Source organism: Sciurus vulgaris (assembly GCF_902686455.1).
Source record: "Sciurus vulgaris genome assembly, chromosome: 8".
Lineage (NCBI taxonomy): Eukaryota > Metazoa > Chordata > Mammalia > Rodentia > Sciuridae > Sciurus > Sciurus vulgaris.
In genome coordinates this window covers 6,032,634-6,050,841 of record NC_136468.1, presented here as the reverse complement: position 1 = coordinate 6,050,841, position 18,208 = coordinate 6,032,634, and the positions used below count along the sequence as shown (strand labels likewise).

Sequence of the window (18,208 nt, the reverse complement as noted above, 5' to 3'; positions counted from 1 at the left end):
CCGCGCGCCAGTCCCCACCCCGCGTCCCGCAGCCGCCCCCCGCGGTGCCCAGGCTCAGGCCTCCGCCCGCCGCCCCACTCGCGCCCGGGGGACACTCCACGTGCCACCCTCCCGGCGGCCCAGGCTGCCCCTCGGGGCTCTACCCCTGCCGCGCCCGCCACCCCATCCCTTGGGCCGGGAGAAGGGGAACGGGGCGGACGGAAGGGTCCCGGGACTTGGGGGTCCCACTGGTGGGGGACGCGGCCGGGTAAGCCCTAGTCGGTCCCCTCGGGAAGCCACGCGCACAGCCCGAATTCGGCCGCAGCCCCCCGGGCTGGGGTGCGAGCCCGGGCGGGTCGGTGGAGCTTCCGGGGAGGCCGGTTCTCCCCTCCCCACGCCACCACCGCACCTCCGCCCCCGCGGCGGGGCGCGGCCGCAGACGGTGCCTGCGATCTGTGCGGGAAGCCCACGCGGCCAGCCCGCCCGAGCGCGGTCGCCTGGTTCCCATTAAAGCGGTTCCGGCTCCGCGGGGGGCGGGGGAGGTTACCCCCTACCCGGATCCTCCAGGTCCTAAAGGTAGCAGGGTTTCCCGAACCCCCCAGAGAAATCCATTCGGCTGCCCCCAAACTTGTCAATCAGCTTTCACCTCAACTCGAGGAGTGTGGACTTACACGAAGTGGACCTCGCAGGTGTTGGGGAGCAGGTGAAGGAGTAAGGGGTGTCCTCACGGAATGTGGCGTCATTACAGGAGAGGAGGCATGGTGGAGGTGGGTTGAACGGAGGCAGGAGGCTACTGGAGAGAGGAAGGCAGAGGGGCGGGGACTGGACAGACTTCATTTTACCCAGGGTTTGGGTGGACGATGACGGTTTCCAGATACCCCTAGTGGCTCATCTGAGCTCATCGGGGGACCTGTGAGCTTCAGGGTGTCTTTGCATCTTCATCCAGCTGTGAAGACTGCTGGGCAGCTAACTCTACAGGTGTGGCCACCAGGTGAAGTGGGCTAGGGGCTCTTGGGCAGCTACAGCACCAGCCCTGGGAGAAGGTGAGGTGAGGAGGTGGAGACCAAGACCCAAAGAGCAGACAGAGAGGACCCACATGTTCTGGGCAGAGGGTCAAAGAAAATCAGGAAGTCTTTTTTCCAGGAAAGGAAGAAGGGGAGCGTGTTAAAGGGGAGTGGCCAGGGCGGGGTAGGATGAGCGGCCGCACTCTGGAGGAGCTTTCCCAACGGTGGGCTGGAGAGGACAACCATGCTAGCGAGAAAGTTCCACTTCCAAGCAGTGTTAACTGAACAAGATGGAATCCTACACTTCTGGTCCTCCACGTAGCTGAGGTAGGATAAAGGAAATCAAGATAGGTAGGAAGGAGACAAAGGGTAAGGACAAAGAGACTCGCTGTAAACCTGGAAGCCCCAGACTCACTATTCTTCCAAGCCGATCACTCCCAAAGTTCTGAAAAATCCACAAAGATTAGACTTACTGTAAATTCACTCATTTATGAAAGAAAATTGCCTCGTTTTGATCAAAGTTTTAGAGCACTATTCACCTACAGGATGTATTTTCAGATTAGATAAATCAAAGATGCACCTTAAGAAACCTGTAATATAGATCCTTGTGTACATGAACGTGATGATTGGGTGCTCACACTATTGTGTGAGATGTGCCTCCCTCTACACCTTGTTACGACTTACCCATCTGATGTCAAAAGAAAGAAAGAAAGAAAAGAAACCTGTAATATAGGCACTTTCCAAAGGTTATCTAGACAGAGGACGTAATGTCAACCTACAGATTCTGGAGAGGAACTGACCTCCATCAATACCCATGATCAGAGAGCCGAGCTCACCTGGCAGACCTTGTGCCCACAGGCCTTCCCCGCGCTCTCCTCACAAAGCTGCCTTTAACAGAAGAGCCCCTCCCTGGGGCTGGGGCTGTAGTTCAGTGGTGGAGCACTTGCCTGGCATGTGCGAGGAACCGAGGCCCTGGGTTCAATCCCCAGCACGAGGGAAAAAAAAAAAAAAAAAAAAGCCTGAGACCCTGAAACTGCATCTTGTCCTTGAGAGCGTGCAAGTTCTGTTCTGAGAATATGTACCTTCATCCTTCCTAACAAAGCTCTTGCTCTCTTTGCTAAAACCTGATTTGGACCTAAATTTCTTTTCTTCAATTTGTCAAGACCCTGGAAGGTCCAAGTAGAGGTAACTTCTGCTTCTCAGGAGACTTCCTTGATCCCTCTTATGGTGACACAGCCACCAGCAAACTAGCCACCTCCATTCCCAGCCTCCAGCATGCAGAAGGTATTCAAAGCCACTAGCTGCCACCAGCTCCCCAGCCGTCAGCCCTCACACTGCTGAACTCTACCAACTACCTCCTTCCAAGTTGGATTTTTTGTTCCTCCCTTTCCTCCTTTGTTCCCCCTACCCATCACTGCTTGGGTGCAAAGTGGCCCCTGGTGGGGGATGAGGCTCGCCATCCTTGGGGAAAGGGTGTGTTCCCCAGTGCGGGGGGCACAGTGAAGATGTGGTTTAGAGTCAGCCTCTAACCCTTCTTCTTTGCAGTTTGCAGGTTACAGACTGCTCTGGAAAATCTAACGGGAGTAACAGGATGCAGGAAGGCTGGAAAGCAGCACCTAATTCCCCCACCTTGAGATAACAAAGCTGTAGCCATCCAAGAGCCAAGCTGGGTTTGCCAGCAATAACTAGTCCCCCAACAAATCCCCCTTTACCTCTCCTCCAGAGCTCCCCAGAGTCCTCATGCCTCCTGAGCAGCAGCTCAGGTTGTTTTACAGATGAAGGCACCTTAAGAAGAGGTCCGGGTGGGGTGGGCAAGATTCAGGAAGAAGCAGGGAAGGATTGGTGTGTGACCAGCAAAAATGGGATAGAACCCCTGCAGGGCCAGTGGAAGAGACCCTTTGCCAGGGAGGGCCATCGCCAGTGCCACCTGAACAGCTTCAATTTCAACTGCTGCGAAGAACAACCTGCTGGGGACTCTGGGAAGCATGAGGAAAGGTGGGTGTTCTCAGGACGGGAGGTGGCAGAGAGAGGCGCCTTTTGGGTGCCCACAGGGAGGGGTCAGAACTTTTTCAGACTTGTTCTTTCCCTCCTGGTACCAGCTGCACTGCTGTTGGGGGGGGGGGGGGGTGACACAGTTGTCATTATCTGCCTTGATGGGGTACTTAGCATATATCAGGTACTGTGCTAAGTGCTGATATTTCTCAACATGATAGACCTTCCCAGTCCATGAGTCATTTCCAGGAGAATTCAGTTTCCAGAAGGAAGTGGGGAGCCCCTGAAGTTTTCCAACCTGGATAATCGAACTGATATCAACAGAGGAGCTGGTTGGAGGAAGGTGAGCAAGGTCTGGAGGGTATGCTTGAGAAGCTTAAGGTTTCTAAGATGCTAAGGTTTCCATTTGAAATATAACAAAAAATAACTTACACCTGGGCATGGGCATGCCCTCCTGTAATCACAGCTACTCAGGAGGCTGAGGCAGGAGAATCCCAAGTACAAGTCCAACCTGTGCAACCCAGCGTGACCCTGTCTCAAAATAAGTAAACAAGAACTGGGATGTAACTCAGTGGGAGAGAACCTCTGGGTTCAATCCCCAGTACAGGAAGGAAGGAAAGAGAGAAAATGAAAAATCAACCCACAGAATAAGAAAAAAACCCATATATCTGATCAAGGCCTATAACCCAGAATATATAAAGTATTCTTCCATTTCAACAGTAAAGGCCAACAATCCAATTTTAAAATGGACTGGAATAGACATTTTCCCAAAGATGCTATGGGAGTGTCTAATGAGCTCATGAAAAATACTTGTTAGTCGCTATCCTTAGTCACCGCATTTCCCTAAGTGCAGAGAGAACCACAGTGAGATGCCACTCCACGCCCACCGGGATGGGTGATTGTAGCATGGAACTAATACTAATAAATAGTGAGCAAGTGTTGTGGCTGGCAGGAGTGCAGGATGGTGAGGCTGCTGAGGAGGCACCTGGCAGCTCCTCACACTCTGAGACCCTGCACGTCACACGTACCCAAGAGGACTGAGCATTGTCCATAATCGTCAAAGACTGAGACAGCCCAAAGGTGAGTAGACACATAAAATGTGACACCGTGTATCCACACAAGGGAGTGTCATTCATCCCTAAACAGGAATGGGTGCTGGCACATGCTACAACACACACAGAGCCCGACTGGTTGCTTGTTTGCTGCAGTGCTGGGATTAAACCAGGGCCTCATGCATGCTAGGCAAACACTCTACCACTGAGCAGCATCCCAGCCTCCCAAATAGGTGAGCGCTGTCAGTCACCAAAGACCACATATTAAATGATTCCATTCATAGGACATATCCAGGACAGGGAATTCTGCAGGGTCAGAATTGATTAGCCAGCGGTTACCTAGTGTTGGGGGAGGAGGTTCGAAAGAGTAGGGAGCTGATAGATAAAGCATACGGGGCTTGCTTTTTGGGGGGGTGCTGAATGCATGTCTGTGACCGTCCTGCACATCACTGAACTGTACACTTGAGCAAGCCATACAATGTGTGAACAATGTCTTGATGAAGCTGTTTTTTTAAACATGCACATACCAGGAGATGCCACCTCACCTTCACTAGGATGGACGTAATTTTTTAAGTAGAAAATTGTAAGCGTCAGCAAGGATCAGAGCACTCACTGGCTGCTGGCAGGAATGGGAAATGGAATGGCCACTTTGAAAACTGGTGGTTCCTCAAGGAGCTGAAAGAGAATTGGCATATAACCCAGTAATTCTACTCAGACATACAACCCAAGGAATTGAAAACAAAAATTGGAACATGAATGTTCATGGTAACTCTAATCACAATAGCCAAAAATAAAAATAAAAAAGAACCAGGTGTCCATCCACAGATGAACAGAAAAACAAAAATGTACTATATTCATACAATGGAATATAATTCAGCTATAAAAGAACCAAAGCCCTGATCTGTCTACAACACAGATGAACCTACGGAACGTGCTAAGTGAAGGAAGTCAGACACAACAGGACAGATACCGCTTGGTTCCTTTTATGTGAAATACCCAGAAGAGACAAATCCCGACTGACTGCAGGTTGGTGGTGGCCAGGAGCTCAGAGGAGGTTGGGGTAGTGCAGAGAGGACGTGCAGTGAGCGCCCAGGTTCCCTTTGTGTGACATGATGACTGCTCAGCCTGAACCGCACACCATGATCACAACCGTAAGTTTAACTGTAGGTATTTTAACACACGGCCACAAACTTGTGCTCTCTTTTAAAAGGCTTTGTGGAGCCCCGGTTATCACTGCTATTTTTAATGCTTAGGGAATGATCATCAGAAAATTAGAATTATTAATGTTTGGAGACTAACACTTGACACCCTGCGTATGCGCGTGTCCCAGAATGTGGGTGTTACTGGTGTCCGGAGGAGGCTGGGACAGCCCTAGATGTCAAGAGAGCCCTGCAGCTTCAGAGCAAGGTCCTGAGCCAGGACTGGCCTCCGGTCTGGCCTGCTCCTCGCAGTCCCCATTCTCAGGACAGCATTCTCTCAGTCTGGCTCCAAGGGGTCATTGTCCATTTCCAGTCAGGTTCAAGATTAAAAAGGAGCCTGCAGTAGAAAACCCAACTGCCTTGTTGTACTAAAAAAATCCCCTTTGTAGTGGCCGCTGCTGGCCACCACTCTAGCGGCCAACCCTGGAAGCCAGGCAGCAGTCCCCTCTGGGCAAGAGAGCTGCTGCTGGACGCTGGCCCTGGGCACAGGGGGAGGTCCTGAGTTTGGACATGCATGAGGTTCTCTGTGGTCACCCCACATCTGGCACCGGAATGTTGGGCCTTTCCTGGGTCTCTGACCAGGCCTGTGTTCCTAAGAACATGTCTGTTCTGTGGAGAGAAGGCCAGCTGGTAAACATCCCGGCCCCCACGTTTCCACTTTATCTCCCTACAGCCTTTTCCTGGAAACTTCAGAGAAATGTCAGAGGCTGACAAGATCGAGGGCTGCAGTTTTGAAACAGCTTTCAATAGTCACTGACTGTGACTTCCAGTCCTGGCCCAAATGACATGGTAACAAGAACCCATTTACTCTCTCTCCTCCTGTCTGAAAACAAAACAAAATAAATCAAAACAAAACAAACTGTAAAACACATAAGGCTGTGAAGGACAGCAGTCTCTGCGAGACTGGAAAGGAGGCTGGGCCCAGCTGGCCCAGCCTGCTGCCCTCTGAGACCTTCCAGACCACAGAATGGGAAGGGGACCCCAGGACAAAGTGGCTAGAGTGTCTGGAGTTGGTGGGACAGGACTGAGAAGAGGAACCCCGAGGCCCCTCTCCAGGCCTGGGGTCCTTCCCCAGGACTGGGCTGAATGCTGTCCGTATGTGTGTCTGAGAAAACTGCTGGAGGAGGGACGGGGTAGGAGGGAACTGCCCAGCACCCACGCAGAGCCCAGTGTGGTGCAGACAGGCGGAGAGCAGTGCTTCTGGGAGTCGTAAGGGTTCCAGGGCAGCTGAGGCGTGGTGGAGCCTGTGCCCAGCTTGTGCGGGGCAGGTCTGATCCTAGCACCCCTCCCAAAGCAAGGTCATGCAGAAGCATGGACCCTACGAAGGGTCCAAAATTGAACTTGCAGAGATGAAGTTCATCTGTTAATGTCTGAAGTTAGACAACACTGGGTGGACTGATAGCAGATTGGACATTATGAAGAAAATTTCTGAGATGAAAAACGAGAAAAAAAAAGTATTTAAAAAAAGAAAAGAATAGCAGTGATTCAGAACAACTTCAGTCACCCTAACCAGGGGTCACTGGAGTCCTGGGGGCAGAGGAGAGAGTGGGAAACAGAAGAAGCACTGGAAGAAATAATGGATGAAAAGTTGCCAAATTCTGTGAAAATCATAGATCCATAGATCCAGGAAACTCACTGAATCCCAAGCATAAGAAACAAGAAAAACATGAACTACCCCAGCTGGATCACGAAGGATCTACAATTGAATAGCTCTGTGTCTACGGTAAAATTTGAATTTGTAACGAACACGTTTCCACAAAGGAAACTCAAGGCCTAGTGACTCCCCTGGGGAACTGGATCAAACATTTAAGGAAGAAATAATAGATTCTTGTGGGGTGGGTAGATACTGGGAATTGTAGCTTTATCACTGAGCTACATCTCAAGTCCTTTTTATTTTTTATTTTGAGACAGGGCCTCACTAAATTGCTGAGTCTGGCCTTGAACTTTCCCTCCTCCTGCCTCAGCCTCTGATAAGGGATTACAGGAATGCACCCTCCCCCAGCTAATACAGATTCTTCACAAATTCTGAAGAGGGGGGAAGACTTCTCAGTTCATTTCGTGAGGTATTAACCGTGATACCAAAATAGAATACATCACAAGAAAAGCAAATTACACACCAATATTCATCCTGGACACAGATGCAAAAATTCTAAACAAAACTTTACCGATCAAATTCAACAATGTATAAAAATAAAATACTGTGGTCAAGGGAAGCTTGTCCCAGGGATTCTAGGTTTAATTTTTTAACATTCAAAAGTTGGTCAAGGTATGACATAAAGGTAGATGTATGGATCAATTGAAAAGTTGGACCGCCCAGAGATAAACCTGTCCAGTTATAGTAAATTCCTTCACCATACATGATCAGGGAAAAGAGTAATCTTTGTAAAAGAGGGTGCGGGGACAACTGGATAACCACATGCTAAAGAATAAACTTAGACCTGTGCCTTATACCACACACAAAAATTAACACCTAAATCAGACCTATATATAAGAGCTAAACTATGACACTCTTAAAAGAAAACAGAAGCAAGTTTTCATGTTTTAGATTAGGCAGTGATTTCCTAGATGTGATACCTAAAGCATAAACAAATAAAAAATTGGCTTTCGTGAAAATGAAAAGCTTTTGTGCTTCAAAGTACACTCTATACAAAGTGAAAAACCAACCCCCAGAACGGGAGAACTATTTGCAAATCCTATGTCTGGTAAGGGTTCACTCTTCAGGATATGTGTATTTTTAATTCTTATCGCTCAACCATAAAAAGACAGCCCAATTAAAAATTTGGCAGAGGATTCAATTAGAAATTTCTCCAAATAAAATATACAAATAACTGATGAGCACATGAAAAGATGCTCCACATCCCTAGTCATGGGGGATTGCGTGAGGAGAGGCCACCAGGCACCTGCTAGACTGGCTCAGAAGAACAAGCCTGGCCGCCTGGCAGTTCCTGTTGGCATGGACCCGAGGCAACTAGAGCGTCCACGTGTGTCTAGCAAGAATATAAAGCCGTGGGGCAGCTCTGGAGCACGGGCGGAAGGTGTCTTGCACACGCCAACCGCTGACTCATCCACTCCTCCCTACCCAAGAGGGTGAGGTGTCCGTGCACAAACAGGTCATGCTGATCCCCACAGCGGCTTCATCCCTATAGCCACAAACAGGAACCAGCTCGCACATCTCACAGGTGTAGGAAGGGATGGTCCCAACAAGGAACAGGGGCCAGGTATTGATACACATCGCAACACGGGTGGGTCTCAACGTTACTGCGCTGAGGGAAAGAAGCTGATGCACATGGACAGCCATGGATGGCTGCCTGGGACAGAGGACAGGAATGACCCAAGGGCCAGTGGAGGTGGTTTTACAGGTATGAGCTTGCCCAGGTGTGTTCCAGTGCTGCCCAGGCAAAGACCCGGGTGTCCTGCTCGCCTCACCCCTCCTCTTGCGCAGGGCTCCCCTTCTCACCGGAACCGCAAGGCTTCGTGGTGAGCGCGCACACGAGGTGTGAGAGGACCAGCTGTGAATGTGCACGTGTGTGTGCGAGTGGACGTGTGGCGTGTAGATGTGTGCTGTGTGCACGGGGGACATGTGTGCATGCTCGTGATGAGGAGGGTAGGGCAGGAGCACGTCTTCACCCATTCCAGAAGGCCCGTGGCCGCTCACAGAACGGTGCACTGGCTTGTTCCCCATGTGGGTTCCGAAGCCGAGCTGAATTCGTACTGGGGTTGTTCATCCTAGGGAGGGCATTTTCCAAGAGCTTATGCCTTTTTGGAAGCCAGGATAGCAGAGTCACTGTCCCCACACCTGCCTTTTTTCCTGCTGAGAGCAGAAAGGGGAATAAAGTGGATATTGTTCAGGGCTCTCTGGTTGCAGCAGAAGAAACTTGAGTTTCGCGAGCTTAAGCAACAAAAGGAGCTTTACAGCCCCATGACCATGGTGCACACCTGTAATTCCAGCTACTCAGGAGGCCGAGGCAGGAGGATTGCAAGTTCAAGGTCAGTCTTGGCAGAAATAAAAAGGGTTGGGGTCACAGTTCATTGGTAGAGCGCTTGCCTAGCATGTTCAAGGCCCTCAGGTCAATCCCATGTACCAAAATAGAGACGAGGACTTATTTATTTTGTGATGCTGGGGATGGAACCCCAGGCCTCACACGTGGTAGGCAAGTGCTCTACCACCGAGCTACACCCCCAGTCGAAAAAGGGGATGGACTAGAAGGCTATCAAGGGAGGTAGGGAGAGTGTGCAGACTGAGAGCAGGTAAGCTCGAGGGAGTCGCCAGGGACCTCGACTCCAGAGCCCTGCATTCATCTCTATGTGCCGCCATGGCTTGGCTTGGCTCTGCCCTTTCTCCCCAGTGCTTTCTACCAATTTCCTTTCCAAGGAAAGAGGATTTGATTGCTCTGCTTTGGGCTTAATTTGGCTGGGAACAGAACCCCGGGACTACAGCCAGGTGGAACCACAGCAGTGGTGCTGAGGGATCCAACCAAGCGTCCACGGCAGCCCAAGGCTCACACCCCGCCCTGTCACCATGGTTACAAATCCAGAGACGCCCCCACTTCACAATGTAGCCACACCTTGTGAGTCACAAATGCCCTTTCCCCAGTGACGATCCAGAGACCCACCTGGTTCGCCACACTCCAGGGATATGATAGGGCCACTGGTCAGGAACTCCAGGTGACATCCACTTCGGATGTAGATACTGCTTAATGGTCTGGACTTATGGACTAAATAATGAAGCCAGTCACCAAGAACCTTCATCACCTACAAAGAATACCTTTTAAATATCTGTGTCATGGCCAGTCAAGAAACACAGAGGCTACCGTCCTCATTTCTATCACTGATACTCATGGCTACCCGTCCCCATTACGTGTTCATGTTTCCCTAGCTTCTGAGTCCCCAGCCTTCCAGGAAGGATGCTTGACCAAGTGGAGAAAGTGAAACCATCTTTCCTGAGCAGCCCGAGTCCTTGGTGGCCCTGCCTGTGTTCAGGTGCCTTAGACTCCGCGCGCCCTTGTTGCTGGGTGCCCTAGGGCTTCGCTCTGGTAATACTGTTTATTAAACACAGGATATGTTAGACCCCGTTCCGGGTCTTAAGCTGCTCAGTTGTCCTCACAAGAGCTTCTGAAGTGATCTGAGAGTGGTCAGTAGTTCTCCCAGGTTCACAAAGCAGCAGGAGGGTTGGGCTGGTCTCCCTCCTTAAGTTAGGTCCCTGCACCTCCCAGTCTCCACTCCGCAGCAGCATTTGGGAGCCTGAGGTCAGGGTCGGCCCCCAGCCAACACTGACCCGCCTTCCCACTGGCCTTTGCACCCAGTCTCTTTGTCACAGCAGGCCCCAGGGGCTCTAGACCCCATGGAGGGTTGTGTATTTTTCAGTTCAAATTGACCTGAGGAAGTGGCCACAGGTCTGATGTTTAAAAGCTGGGAAGTCGCGGACTGCGCATGTGGTCTTCCTCCGGGGACCAGGCCTGGAGCTGTGGGCTCAGCCACGGTTCCCCAGGCGCTGGCTCAGGCTCGGCCTCTCTGGACCATCCTGCACCTACAGACAGACATCAGTGATCAGGTGACCAACTTAATTTCTGGGGACTCTCATTAATCACCCGCAGCCCAGGAGCTTGGAGGGGGCCACCCCTGAGGCCCCAGCCCCACTCCTGCCCCACCCACTAGGCCTATGGCAGGGGCTCCCAGTGTCCCTCTCCTGCTGGATCTGGGACCCCTTCGTCACAGCCGCCTCACTCACAAGGCAGCAGGCAGGGTCTTCTTAAGATCTGAGCTTCCACCCCCTGCCTACCCCTGTGGCAGGGAGGGGCGCAAAGGGCCCTCTCGGGGTGCATCCCAAGGGGGCAGGGGGTGTGGCACAAGCCACAGGTGTCTCCCGAAGTCTTAGAACCATTCCTCGTGGTGCCAAGCCTTCTGTCCTGTCTGTGTCACTGCAGTGCCCTCAAGTCTGCACGAGCCTGCAGCAAACGTCAGCACCCAGGCCAGCGCTCGAAGGGAGCATCGCCCGGCCCCCTGGGACTCCGAGGTCTGCCAGGCACTGTGGTGCACACCTGCCACCCCGAGCGACGCAGGAGACCAAGGCAGGAGGATTCCAAGTTCCAGGCCAGCCTGGGTGACTTAGTGAGACCCAGTCTCAAAATAAACACAAAGGCAGGGGGTGCCGCCGTGGCAGAGCGCCTGCCCGGCATGTGAGACCCACGTTGCATCCCCCACTCGGGGAAAACCGTCTGCAAGCACCTGAGCCCGTTCCTCCCCTGTTGGCCAGGCACCTCGAAATCCATTCCCACCGATGGCGTGTGTCACCAAACTCCCACCGTTCCTCTGGGCGCCCCCGCCCCCTGCATTCCGCTTCTAGTCCAGCTCAAAGCCCTTAACCCGCAAGCAGGGATGAGGCCCGGCCCCAGGGGACAGCTCCCTCCCGCTTCAACAGGGGAGCACCTCTCTCAGGCAAGAGGACAGTCATGGACATGCCCTGCTCGGGCCCCCAGGGCCTCATTCTCTCTGTATCACACAAAGCTCTGGGAAGTCTGTGGATACAACTGGTGTTTTCACTCGGTGACCAGCAGAACATGCTTCCAGACTCCCTCCGACAAGAGTTTGACCCTGTCACAGAAAGGCCTTGAGTTCACTGTACACCTTGAGACAAACTTCACAAGATTTGATCTTTTTTTTTTGGTGCTGGGGATTGAACCCAGGGGCACTTAACCACTGAGCCACATCTCCAGCCCTTTTTCATATTTTATTTAAAGATAGGGTCTCACTAAGTTGCTAAGGCTGGCCTCAAACTTGTGATCCTCCTGCCTCAGCCTCCCAAGCTGCTGGGACTGCAGGTGTGTGCCACAGCACCCAGCTAATCTTGATGTGCACCCAGATATCTAGTGCTGGTGGGAGTAACTACCGGAGGCCAAGGCTTCTGCATTCTGCATCCTCTTAAATGACTTTACACAGCCTCTGTGCAGCCCTCCAGAGCCAGCTGGCCAGGGCAGAACTTGATGAGGGTCCTGCCTCGTCTGCCCCTGACAGCTCTTTCCACCTGCACTCACTTTCCAGGGCTGCCACAAAGCACCAGGGACCTGGTGGCTTAAACACAGCAGCTGACGGTTCTGGAGGCTGAGTCCGCGAGGAAGACCGGCAGGCTGGCTTCCTCCGAGGCTGGGAAGGCTGCCCCGGGCCACTCTGCTTCTGGGGATCACTGGCAATCTGTCACACCCAGCTGGTGGACTGCCAGCCTTCGTCTTGACGTGGTGCTCTCCCTGTTGTGTCCCTGAGTCCAGACGTGCCCCATTTTTAAGACCACCAGCCATGTGGATGACCCACCGGCGCAGCGTGGTCTTGCTGGGCTCCGAGGCGCCCCCAGCTTTGCGTGTGGAAGCGCTGGCCTCAGCGCCGCTGTTCTCGGAGATAAACGAGCTTAAGTGAGCTCTAAGACTGCGGTTCTGATTTTTTAAGAGATGATCTCTCTCTGTCCCCCTCAGCCATGTGAGGACAGTGAGAAAGTTGGGCCGAGGCCCTACCCGAACCGAGTCACCAGCACCCTGGGCCGCGCTTCCAGAGCTGTGGGAAACGTCTGTGTTCCTGGAATTTCATTAGGACAGGCTGTGCTGACCACGCAGACCTCATCCTAACCTAGCTGAGCACATCGCAGTGACCCCACAAAGTCCCAAAGGGTCATTCCCCGAGGCTAGGGGTTCTGGGTAAACAAGGCTGTGCCACTTCTTGGAAGAGGGCTGGACCGCAGCGGAGACCTGGGGACGGCCACAGCGGGCCCTCCAACCCTCAGGGCCTGGCTTTCTCTGGCAGCCGGGAGCCTCTGTTCTGGCCTGTGCACCTGCCAAGCCAGCTGCCACCAGCAGCAGGTGCGGGAACACGGGCTTGCCGTGGAGCGCCAGACCGCGCCTCCCTCAGGGGACCTCCCAGCTCTGCCTTGCCCTCTGGGGACCCAAATGTGGTTTCTAGTGCAGCCGTTTTCATCCTCCAGGACCCCCCGGACTCTTCCAAAGAAGGTGGGTTTGCGCGCTGAGGGGCGCATCCTCTTTCCCAGGGGCCGAGCCTGTGGCGATGTCCACTTTCGACAGAGAGTTTAAGGGCGCGAACATCGTAGGTAGTTTTACTGGGGACAAATCAGGTTGCGATGGTGCCGAGTGAAGGACGGGCTGGGAGCGGGGTCAGTGAGGCACTGGCACCAAGGCCTCCGAGGAGCCACCAGGGAAGGGGCAGGCACCGCAAGCCAGGCAGGGGGCGTGAGTTGGGAGCGCCCCTCCGCACAGCACCGCTCGGCGGTGGACAGCTGAGCACAGGGAGGGGAAGACACACAGCAGCCCAGCCACCTGAGGCTGTGGCTCAGTTTTTATTGTCGTTTGGGTTATTGCGTTGGTAGTCAGGAATACGTTTATCGGGTACCATGTCTCTGCCTGGACAAGAAGGTGGTCACGGACGCTGTTTAAGCAGCTTAGCACCTGCGTCTCCCTGGCTTCATTTGCTGGAATCTCATGATCACAAGATGGCTGCTTGCTCCTGGCATCACACCTTCATCCAAGGTGGGAGGACAGGGTTGGGGGTTGGGGGGTGCTTCTGGTCAAGAAAGTGAAGACTTTCCATCTTATTGGTTAGAGCTGTGTCTCATGGCCTGGGAGGAAGGGAAAAGAGCAGTCAGCTTTTTGAGAACTTTTCGTGAAGGTGTGCAAGGGTGGGGACCTGGGAGTGGAATAGCAAATCACTGGACCCACCACCTCTCCGTAAATGCTGTGTGCTCACACTGGGAGGCAGGGTTGTGTTTTTCAAACTGGAGAATTACGATGCGCTAAGCGGTTGTGAAATCAGCCTAGTTGGTCTCTGACCAGCATTCTGTTAAAATGCCCATGTTCAACTCAATAGCAGAGATTAGGCCTGCTTCATGACACAGCTGTGCCCATTTTATAGGTCCTCACGTGAGTCTCAGTCAGAAAGCTCTGGAAGCCCTGGTTGTAGGGCTGGCGTGCAGGGGTGAGGGGCAGGCTTGAGGCAGACGGCCTGGGGAACTTGGCCTCTTTTACTATTTATGGTGTAAATGTGATCAAATCGCCTTTTCAGTCTATTTCTTGAGTTATAAAAGAAGAAAATAACACACCTACCTTATTTATGTAAAATTGGGCATAGTACTTGCTTAATAAGTGTGTTGCTGTGTTAGTATTTACTGAGGGCTAACTATTGCCAGGCCCCACTTTAATAACCCAGTTAGACTCCCTTAAGATTAGCTAAATGAGGCAGGCCCTGTAATCCAGCTACATGGGAGGCTGAGACCGGAGAATCACTAGTTGAAGGCCAGCCTGGGCAGGTTAGCAAGAACCTGTCTGAGAATAAAAAAGCTAGAAGGGCTGGAGATGTAGCTCAGTGGTATGAGCACCCCTGGGCTCAATGTCCGGTACCCCCAAATTAGCGAATATTCATTTGTAAATTAATTGTTAAAACCTTCTCCCTCATAAAAAGTTTACTTTAGCATAATACCACTGGCCTAGCCCTATAAGGTATTATTAGCAAAAATCCCAGAGAACTTGCTATTTTCTTTGCAGGAGAGATAATGTTGAGAATGTGGCTCATGAATCATCAATATGGGTACGGAGGACCCACAGGGAAAATTTATCTCTGACCTAAGTCCCAAGAACAGCTGTGCATCTCCTGAAACCTGGTTTCTTTTCTGTTTGTGACTCAGTGATTATGGAATTGATTCTGCTTACCTTTTCACTTTGGCGGACTCGGGAGTCCCTCCCCAGCAAAGGGCACAGGACCAGGTGGTGACTACATGGTTGCTAACCTGGCCCGGGTCTCACCTTCAGTCTATTATTTTCTTTAAAGTCCCTGCTGTCCCAGAGATCTCTACAGAGACTGTTTTTCATACTGTATTCCTTGAGTATGATAAGCACCCTGCCTGATCTTGGGGTCCAGCACCCATGATGGGTACAGCTGCCCTTGGGCGCCCCCTCTGGCCGTAGAGGCCCACCACTGGCTGGAGCAACAGCTGTGGGGGGCTCTGTCCAGGCAGGTGAGAGGCTTCCACCCACAGCAGTGCCCACCCCTACTGCCCTGCTGGTCTCTGTCCATGTGGCTCAGGAACTCTAGGACCCAGGATTAAGCTGGGCACACTTGTGACAGGGGTCCAAGCCCTGCTCCCTGTACCTGGCACCCCCTGCCCGCAGCCTCTCTAAGCCTCAGGATCCACAACTGATGGGAAAGGGCACAGGAGACCACCCCCCAGCCCACCGCAAAAGATGCTCTCCCGTCCTGGATGTTGGGGCCAGGCCGGGTGAGCCAAGTGGGTCTTCCTGCCTGCTCCCCTGACCTGCTTTGACCCCTCCCAAATGTCCTACACAATCCTAAACCCTGCTTTGCTCGGCCCTCCCCACCCAGGGAGAGCAGGCCTGGTCCCAGGGCCCACAGGCTGCCACACACCCTGAGCCAAGGACTGCCAACATGCCAGTCTGCTCTAGGGTGCCCCCCACACACAGAGCAGGCCCAAGGAAAGGCTGCAGCTGGCCTCCGTGGGGTTGTTGTCCACCACAGACCACAAAGCAGGCCTCACCCCAGCAGCCGGGAAACCGTGCCTGTTCACAGAAACACCCATGCTGTTCCTTCCTGCGTCACACTGCCACGAGTGGCCGAGGGCGGGCCAGGAGGACAGGGAACCCTCCCTGGGAGCCCCCTCCTCACAGGGAGAGCTGCTGCTTCCTCAGGAGTCACACGCAGAGGCCTGCACTGGATTCCCCGCGGTCACCGGTCAGTAAGGTAACAGACACCAGCGAAAGGCGGGCGTGGGGTTGAGGCTCTTACCGTCCACTCATTTCTCCTCTGAACCTTCCTGCACTGTCTCACGTGTGAGCTTTCGGGGACACCTCACATCCAGACCATGACACTCACATAACATAAAATTCCCAGTCTGCACCTCCCTTGAGTGCACAGCTCAGTGGCATTCGGTACCTTCACACTGCCGTGTGGCCATCACCTCCTGGTTCCAGAATTAGGTCTTCCCCAACTAAACTCCAGAGCTTGATTTGACTTATTATTTTTTTGCAGTGCTGGCGTTGGAGCCCAGGGCCTTGGCCTGCTGGGAAAGCGCTCCACCACAGAGTCACCCGGCCCTGGAGCTCGATTTGAAGTACGGTCTCACTGAGCAGATCTTGGGTGAAAATCTATTGAAGTTTCTCCAGGGGACGAGAGATGGAGGTGCAGCCCTGCTCAGAAGTGGGTCCCCGGCAGCAGGGAGAGGAGGCAGAGCCCGGAAGCCTCCCGCTAAGAATGCACAGGCCGCCAGAGAGGGATGGAGGTGCACCTGGAGGCCCGAGGAGAGGGGCTGACAGAGACTTCCAGACCAGAGCCCGGCTGTGGAGGGTCATCCGGCTGGCCTCAGAGGAGGAGTTCTCCCTGTGCCAAGCCCGGGCCTGCCGAGAAGGTGCCTGGCTGCAGGCGGCCTTCGGAGCACTGGGCTCCGGCCGACAAGGGACTGCTCTTAAAAGCCCCAGCTTTCCAAACCACAGAGCAGAGACAAATATGCAAAGCATGTGTGGCTCCGAGCAGCTCTGTCCTTGGACTTCAGACCAAGGAGGAGGCTGCCCACAAGCTCCTCGTGGGAATCTTGTTTTCCTCTTTCGGACAAAAAGCAGATCTGCTGACAGATTAGGAAGCAGGGCCTGGGTGAGGGGAAGGTCACCCAGGAGCACAGCCTGGAGCAGCACTAAATCACCCGCTAATGAGGTGCTGCGATTCCTGGGAGTTGGGGGAGGCCCCCCTCTGGCCTGGACTGCTGCTGGGCTGGCTCTCGTGTGATTCCCAGGAACGCTTTCCCCAGGGGGATGGGATGTTATCCCACTGTAGGCCTCTGAGGGCAGGAGGCAAGGACACACATCCTAGGGAAGTCCTGAGTCAGAAGGGCCCCTCCTGCTGTCACCCCCCCTCCCGCCCAGGAGGCCATAACGCCCACTGCTCCAGAAACAGTCCGAGTCCAATTGCTGGGAAGCAGGTTTTATTCAAAGCCAGTTTTGAAGGAAGGTGGGAAAAACGTAATTGCTTCAAAAATCCCATCTTCGAAATCCCTGAAAGTCAGCAGAACTTTTAAAGGAGGCAGAGAATTGACAGAAGAGAGGAAGGCCACCTGCAGGTGGAGCCTGCCTCCCCCTCTGCTGGTCTTCTCAGCCCCTGTCGAGAATTTCAGAGGGGAGGACCCCAAGTTCATCCTGTCTCAACGCTTCCCCCAAACGTCCAGTCACTGCCACCAACAACCAGTCCTCCTGTGGCACCTTCTCAAGGGTCACGTGCTTGACTTTTACAGGTGTATACAGCTGGTACAACAAACATGATTGCATGCATTTCACAGAGCAGGAACTGAGGCCTGCAAGGCTTTTGGGTTCATGCCTCTACATACGAATGCACAGTGGAGGAACAAAGGCAGGCCCGGATCTGAGTCCTGCCTGCTGTGACCCTGGGCAAGTTCCTTAGTCGTCTGGGTCTATACTCCACCTTCGTACCCGGATGTTAGGTGCTATGATCTTGGTGTTTCTGCAGACAGTGAAAGTACACGGATTCCATGACTACAGAAGCTGGTGTCGAGTTAGCGCTCAGTAAGTCATCCCCACCAGCAGCAAAGGCACGTGGGACCCTACAGCACAGGCCAGCTGGACACTGCTGACCTTGGAGGTTTGAGGGGTGGCAAGTGGACAGTTGCAGGACAGACCAACTGTGCAGGCGGGGACGGGGCCCTGGCCTCCCGGATGACAGATGCGCCCACACATGGAGACAGGCTGACTGGGCTCACACAGAAAACTGCACCCCATGAACAAACTGGCAGAGAAATAAAAGATGCGTGGGATTCAGGTAAACCCGCTTCCCGGGCGAGAAGCCGATTGGTTCCCGGCTCAGAACTGGGAGGTGGCTGGCTGGTTGCTGGTGTTATGGTGGGTTCTTCAAGTTCTTGGTTTGAGCCTCGGGACTCTGGGAACTGGAGCAAGGGAAGCCCTCCCTCCGTGGA

The 18,208-nt window shown here is 53.3% G+C and overlaps 1 long non-coding RNA gene across 3 annotated transcripts; it reads left to right on the top strand.

The window, feature by feature from the left end:
• The first annotated feature begins 1,669 nt into the window (after positions 1-1,669).
• Positions 1,670-6,567, top strand: LOC306668354. Of its 3 annotated transcripts, XR_013765852.1 has the most exons (5): positions 1,670-2,978; positions 3,197-3,318; positions 4,122-4,260; positions 4,944-5,178; positions 5,900-6,567. It is a non-coding gene; the product is annotated as an uncharacterized lncRNA (long non-coding RNA). The 3 variants fall into 3 exon arrangements; XR_013765851.1 differs by lacking the exon at positions 4,944-5,178; XR_013765853.1 differs by having other exon boundaries at positions 4,944-6,567.
• The last annotated feature ends 11,641 nt before the right edge of the window (positions 6,568-18,208 follow it).